The sequence below is a fragment of the Ictalurus furcatus genome, chromosome 3 (assembly GCF_023375685.1).
Source record: "Ictalurus furcatus strain D&B chromosome 3, Billie_1.0, whole genome shotgun sequence".
Classification (NCBI taxonomy): Eukaryota; Metazoa; Chordata; class Actinopteri; order Siluriformes; family Ictaluridae; genus Ictalurus; species Ictalurus furcatus.
In genome coordinates this window covers 36,289,259-36,296,758 of record NC_071257.1, presented here as the reverse complement: position 1 = coordinate 36,296,758, position 7,500 = coordinate 36,289,259, and the positions used below count along the sequence as shown (strand labels likewise).

Sequence of the window (7,500 nt, the reverse complement as noted above, 5' to 3'; positions counted from 1 at the left end):
ATTTATTTATTTATTTTAAATAATATTTATATTATTAAAATATGTTTGAAAAATTAAAGAAAGCTGGAAAGATTTTCAGTATTTTTCCGTCTCCGTCTTCGGGATCAGAACTCACACTAATTATTCCATCCCTTTATTATTTTTCTTTTTTATACATTATTTTAAATGATATAAACATTACCTACAGGAACAGAGTGGAGGATAATGTGTGTGTGTGTGTGTGTGTGTTTAGGGTTTTCTTTTTAACCTGGAAGATTAAATATCATTTTTGTTTTATTATTTATACTTTAAATAAATAAATAAATATATATATAAATATATATAATATTAATAATAATAATAATAATAATAATAATAATAATAATAATATATGAGATAAATGTGTGTGTATTTGCAGCGTTTTTACTTGAAAAGATCGTTTTCGCAGCGTAGCCTCGGATTAAACGTTAACAGATGCAAATGTGGTCTTCAGCTACGTTTGAAGTGACGTTGAAAAGTGTTAAAGAGCATTAAATTAAACTCCAGGATCCCTGCAGACATCCTGAGTATTTTATTTAAAGAAGAAGAAGAAGAAAAAAAAGATTGTTCATGCTAATTAGAGAAACTGAGCCGAGAGCGTTAAGGTCTATGTTGGAAAAAAAATGTGAAACTGATCTTTTTTTAATTTCTGACCCGAACAGAACATAAGGGCTAATTAGCGTTAGTTCTACGGCACGGTGCTAGCGTGTTAAACATGTCCGACACGTAGGGGCACATATGTCCAGTGCTGCGTGTCAGAGACAGACAGACAGACAGACAGAGAGAGAGACAGACAGACAGAGACACAGAGAGAGAGACAGAGAGAGAGACAGACAGACAGAGAGAGAGACAGACAGACAGAGAGAGACACAGAGAGAGAGACAGAGAGAGAGACAGACAGACAGACAGAGAGAGCGAGAGACAGACAGAGAGAGCGACAGAAAGACAGAGAGAGACAGACAGACAGACAGAGAGAGAGAGAGACTGCAGGGGTTTCAGAGCCGGACACTGACGAGATGCAGGACGTGAGCAGCATTTTGTTTCCTGGACCGCTGAGACCCTGCGGTTCTTTCCTCAAAGCTCCTTCTGACGGAGATCAAACCGAGTCCTGTGACAGCTCGGAGAATGAAGCCTTCTGTTCCACTCGGGTCAAAACGAGCCTCTCGAAACCTCACTGAGAATTATTCCTCTGGTTCTGTGTGCTCGAGTTATGCTGCATTCATCCACAGCTGCGTGCCGTTGTGTTTATCAGAAGATTCCTCACACACTTATCGTATGTTTGCTTTGTTTACCAACACTGATGTGGATTTCAGTCTAGTTCGGGAAACCCTCTTCGCTACTTTCATGCTCATTACGGCCAAATTTCACATCTACCGTGTTTAAAAAAAAAAATCATAATGTACCATACGTCTGAGGTAAACACTGATGATCATGACAATCCTGTCTCGTTTCTACTGTCGCTGTGTCCTTACCGTCAGTTTCACGCAGTGCTAATGCATAACGCATTCCTATCACTATGTTACGTTAAAGTTAGGGGCGGAGTCACCATCTGTCACTTGTCTAATCTAATATTTTCATTTGTTCAAAAGTGTACAAAGTCATACTTACACAATTGGCATGATGTAATGTCAGTGTCCGTATTTCCCAGTTGCCTAGCAACGGTGGTTCGTTCAAATTCGTACAAATTTGTCATGTCATGTTTATTTGTATTTAATGTTAAAAGCTTTAAGGTTAGGGGTGGAATTAGCGTCTGCAAACTTTTCTCTGTTTGTTGGGAAACAGATAAATCCCAGTCGCATCGCTTTGGTTTGGTCATGCGTATAAATTTCTATCCATATTCACTAGTCACCTAACAACTTTGATTCTTTTTTCAAACTCGTCCGAATTTGTTGCGATGTAAGGTTTGCTCACTGTCGATATTCTCCAGTTGCCTAGCAACAGTACTCGTGCAATGAGTTTTATTTAAACATACTTTCAAAATACGTAAAAAATAAATCTTTAAAATCATCGTTTGTTTGTTGAAAAACGTACAAATCCTTTGATTAGTGCCTGTATTCCTCAGTTGCCTAGCAACCATGCTGTTTTTAACGATTGAACAGTAATTTTGAAATCGTCACGTCCTGAGATTTGAAGGCGTGTTCAGAGAACTCTCGGCATGGCGCTGTTGCTTTAAAGGTGTTGATAGCAGCAGGAGTGGTGGATGTGGTTAAAATGTTAAATTTCATGTCACGTTACTCTCTGGACGTGAAGACGATGTTTAGGTTCATGGTGAGAGTGATGTTTTAATTTAACATCATGTGTAACAAGGACAAACCAAGCAACGTCGATTTTAACGTCCAGATCAGGTACGAGTTCCTGCGTGTACACAGGTGAGTCAGGGGATGAAGGGAGGTTAAGGACAAATCAAAGTGCTGTAGATCTCTCTCTCTCTCTCATTCTCTCTCTCTCTCATTCTCTCTCTCTCTCTCTCTCTCTCATTCTCTCTCTCTCTCATTCTCTCTCTCTCATCTCTCTCTCTCTCTCTCTCTCTCTCTCTCTCTCTCTCGTCACCTGCTGATTTCGTCCAGGTGTTTTATAGCAGCGAGGTTTCAGACAAAGCGAGTTTTCTGCCAATCCTTTTGTCTGGAGCGGCGAATTCCTCCAGCAGATGGTGGACAGGCCTCTATGGACAACGCCAGGTCGCGAAACACACGCCGAGAGCCACGTCTAATGCGTGTGTGTGTGTAAAGGGGGGTGTGTGTGTGAGGAAGGTCAACGTTTAAGCACAACTGGACAACGAGAGACTCCCGATGTCCTGTTACACTCCGTTATTTAATTCCGCAGTAATGACTGGAGGGTCACGAGGAACGCTTAAAGCAACAACGTAATAACCGTAATGAAAATAAAATGAATTGTATGCTGATTAAATATCACTGCAAAATCTAAATCAATATTTACACACATTATCCTCACATTCTCCCAGTTTTAAAACACGTTTGTAAAATTCATTCCTACTGTCCGGTTGCCTAGCAACAAATTTTGTTCAAACTCATACGAATTTGTCACAACATAAGGTTTACTTAGTGTCCATCTTCCCCAGTAACCTAGCAACAGTCAGTTCAAACTTTGTCGTACGAACTCGTCATGACGTAAGGGTTGGTAGCAACAGTGGGTTGTTTACATTTCCCTTTATGGCATTTATTTATGGTTCGCTATGTCACGGACTAAAAATCAGTTTGTTCAAAGTTGTTTGAATTTATCATAACTTACGGTTTATTTTTCCTAGCAACAATCACTGTGCAAACTTGTATGAATTTTTCACAATGTAAGGTTCCCCCAGTTGCCTAGCAACAGTGGTTTGTCAGTCGTACACATTTGTCATGACGAACGGTTTATTTAGCATCCGTATTGCCTGGCAACAGTCGTCGTTCAAACTCGTAGGAATTTGCCACAATTCTGTGTGGTGCACGATGTTGTCATTGGTGTTTCTCTATTGGCTGAAATAGGTCACATGATCCACTATTCAGTAACTATACTCTAAATCTAGCTAGTGTTGCAGCACTCACAGCTAAGAGGCGTCAATGCAGGAGCTAAACGTTGCTTAGAGAGACGAGGTGGATCTGAACTATAATGTGGACAAGGTTCTCAAGGGCCTGTGTGGAACGATGGCGTTTGGAGAACCAACACAACTACAACTGCAGTAAAGACATATTTTTTTATTTTTGGCTGAACTTCTCCTTTAAGGAACACAGACTGCCAGATGCTCTGTGTAACAGTACATGACACCACAGTGAGAGAGAGAGAGAGAGAGAGAGAGAGAGAGAGAGAGAGACAGGGGGAGAGAGAGACAGAGAGAGACAGGGAGAGAGAGAGAGAGACAGGGAGAGAGAGAGAGACAGAGAGAGACAGGGAGAGGGAGGGAGGGAGAGACAGAGAGAGAGAGAGAGAGGGAGAGAGAGAGAGAGAGACAGAGAGAGGCAGGGAGAGGGAGAGAGAGAGAGAGAGAGAGACAGGGAGAGAGAGAGAGAGACAGAGAGAGGCAGGGAGAGGGAGAGAGAGAGAGAGAGAGACAGGGAGAGAGAGAGGGGGAGAGACAGGGAGAGGGGGAGAGAGAGACAGTTGAGCAGTATGGTAGTGAGCACTGACTGTGTCTAATCACCAGCTTTTCTGTGTCATCTGACAAAATAAACATACTTCATTTTCTCACTTAGAGCAACAGAAACTCTGGTTTAGACCGGGTTAGAACCGGGTTAGGCCAGGTTAGAATGGGTTAGATTGGGTTAGATTGAGTTAGACCGGGTTAGACTGGGTTAGATTGGGTTAGACCGGGTTAGATTGGGTTAGGCCGGATTAGAATCGGTTAGACTGGGTTAGAACCAGAGCGAGAGGAAACTCTTTCTCTTCTTCTTTTTCCTTATCTTTTAAAAACAGTAAAGTCCAGAAATGTGAAAATGAAAGCAGGTGATTTGGTGACTGCTGATTGGCTGAAATTACAGCTGTATAACATTTTAAATAAGATCTGATCAGCTGCATTTGAAATGGGTTACACCACTAAAAAAACATTCAGCAGCATCCATAATTAAAATATTGAATTAATATTTCATTTTATTTGACTGAATTTCGTTTCCGAAATGTGATGTACAATTTCAAAAACTTCAAAAAGTTCGAAAAATAGAGAGACAGACAGATATAGGGAGAGAGACACAGAAAGGGAGAACAATAGGTAGAGGGAGAGAGACAGAAACAGAGGGAAAATACATATAGAGAAGGAGAGACAGATAGAGGGAGGGAGAGAGAGACAGATAGAGGGAGGGAGATAGAGCAGGAGAGACAGATAGATAGAAAGATAGGAAGAGACAAGGAGAGAGCAAGACAAATAGAGGGAAAATTCATGTAGAGAAAGAGAGACAGATACAGGGAGAGAGAGACAGATAGATTGGGAGAGACAGATAGAGGGGGAGAGACAGAAGGGAAGAGAGACAGATATACAGAGAGAAAGATATATATATATATGTATATATACAGAGGGACAGATAAGAGAAACAGACAGGAGAGAGATAGACAGATATATAAAGAGACATACAGATAGAGAGTGAGACAGATATAGAGACAGACAGGTGGACCCCAGGGGTCTCTATAAGAACACATGGTTCCATCGTTCAGCATTATTCACCGGAGACTCATGGCCCATTTGGTTCCCATTAGAGTAGCGCTAGCTGCTGATCTGTGTGTGTCCGAAGGACCTGACACACACGCACACACTCTCACACACACGCACACACTCACACAGGCACACACACACACACACACACACACACACAGGCTGCATTCTTAACGTATAAAATGTGGTATATAAATAAGGCCATTATCATCATCACGCTAACCGCTAGCGCTACCGCTAATCAGGACTCCAGCCTCTGCTAAATGGTTTGTTTGTGATTTGTGACGTTAGCGTAGCCGCTGTGTGTTAGCGTAGCCGCTGTGTGTTAGCGTATGGTAGTGTTCTGGGAGGACAGACGGGAGTGGTGGAGGACAAAGACTGCCTTCATAGTGCTTTTATTTGTCACCTGTTTCCAATATGGCCGCCGTGAAGGCTCGCCTCATCTCCGTCTTTTTTACCGAGCCTGTCTTCTCTCATTCTTTCCTCAACACATTGCACACACATTTCTCCTGCAGGGTGAGGGAACGTCTCACAGGGCCGAGGACGGGACACCACGCTCCTGTGTGTGTGTGTGTGTGTGTGTTAGCCTCGGGTTAAATTATATTTCTCTGTTTTAAATATTTATCTGTCTCTCAGAGAGTCTGCTGTAGAAACATTCTCATCTCAACACTGTCTCACTCTCTGTGTCTCACTCAACACTGTCTCACTCTCTCTGTGTCACTCTCTGTGTCACTCTCTCTGTCTCACTCTCTCTGTCTCACTCAACACTGCCTCACTCTATCTGTTTCATTCTCTCTCGACACTGTCTCACTCTCTCTGTCTCACTCTCAGGCTCACTCTCTCTGTCTCACACTCTGTCTCACTCAACAATGCCTCACTCTCTCTGTCTCACTCTCTGTCTCAGTCAACACTGCCTCACTCTATCTCTTTCACTCTCTCTCAACATTGTCTCACTCCTTCTCTCAGCACGGTCTCACTCTCTTTTTCTCACTCTCTGTTTCTGTGTCTCTCAACACGCTCACTCTATCTGTCTCACTCTCTCTCAGCACTGTCTCACTCTCTCTGTCTCTCTCTCAGCACTGTCTCATTCTCTCTGTCTCACTCTCTCTCAGTTCTGTCTCACTCTGTCTGTCTCACTTTCGCTCAACACAGTCTCACTCTATCTGTCTCACTCTCTCGCTCAGCACTGTCTCACTCTATCTGTCTCACTCTCTCTCAGCACTGTCTGTCTCTCTGTTTAAGGATGAATGAAAAGCAGGAGATGGATCTGAAAGTCATCAGCTGGTTTATTTAGAGGTTCAGCTGTATAATTGTTTGTGTTCTGCTCTCAGCGCTCAGTAAAATGACTAGTTTTTAGTTTGTAAAACAACTTTTACATTTTTATTTTTATTTCTTATTTTTTTATTAAAGTGTACATCTTTATTTCTATTTCAGTTTAAAATTTCAAAGTGTATTTTGTGTAAGAACGACATTTCTTTAATGTTATATTATTTTGTAGTTTGTCAGCTCCTTTATTTAGAACATTCAGTTCCCCAAACTGTTGCTTCTTACTTAAACAAACAAACAAACAAACAAACAAACAAACATTAGAACAGAATTTAAAAACAGTTTCATTAAATAAAACAGAGGGACATTTTTAAAATATGAATATGTACGAAAAAAAGGGATTTTTCTTTAAAGCTTGTGAAGGTTGTGTGTAAATCTAATCTCTTCATTACGGCCATGTTAACTAACACGTCAGTCCATGGAAATGACTTTGTGTGTGTGTGTGTGTGTGTGTGTGTGTGTTTGCGTAACGACAGATAGTGATTGTTTTTTGTTTTCTTTCTTGACCACAAGAGCGTCCGAACACTGCGTTTAGGCAGACGAGTGAGAAGAGGGAGGAAGGGTCGAGATAAACAAACAGCTTTAATAGCATCGTGACAGACAGTAAATAAACACAGCAAACCGCCATCTCTCTCTCTCTCTCCCTCTCTCTCTCTCTCTCTCTCTCTCTCTCACACACACACACACACACAGCTTACAAATACACATTTAATTGTATACACATTTTTAAAAATGTAAATGAAATAGTGTGTAAATGTTGTAAACAGTGTGATTCGGCTGCGTCCCAATAACACAGCCGGCACACGCAAGGAGTAAGAAGTGGCAGAACTGTGTGTTCTGTATATTTCCCTCTGTGTGTGTGTGTGTGTGTGTGTGTGTACAGTAGAGTGGCCTTGATTATCCGCCGCACTGTGGCCTGCAGAAACAGCTGCAATCAGGCCTCCGATCTGCGAGTGTGTTACAAACACAAGCCAGTCGTTTTCACCAAAACCGCAGAAATGGGACGAGGCCAGATT

At 41.8% G+C, this 7,500-nt stretch overlaps 1 protein-coding gene across 9 annotated transcripts in view; it reads left to right on the top strand.

Annotated features, from left to right (window-relative positions):
• bnc2 (basonuclin 2) overlaps positions 1 to 7,500 on the top strand; it is a 221,455-nt gene that overhangs the window by 152,224 nt on the left and 61,731 nt on the right. The window contains exons 1-2 of one of the 9 annotated variants that reach the window (XM_053622202.1): positions 1,958 to 2,363; positions 2,586 to 2,881. The exons of 4 other annotated variants lie outside the window; for them this stretch is intronic. The gene's annotated coding sequence lies outside the window, so the exon portion shown is untranslated. Of the gene's footprint in view, positions 1 to 1,957; positions 2,388 to 2,585; positions 2,882 to 3,054; positions 3,698 to 6,997; positions 7,088 to 7,500 lie in introns of those variants that run through there. 4 more of the 9 variants (XM_053622199.1, XM_053622200.1, XM_053622201.1 and 1 more) reach the window with 4 other exon arrangements.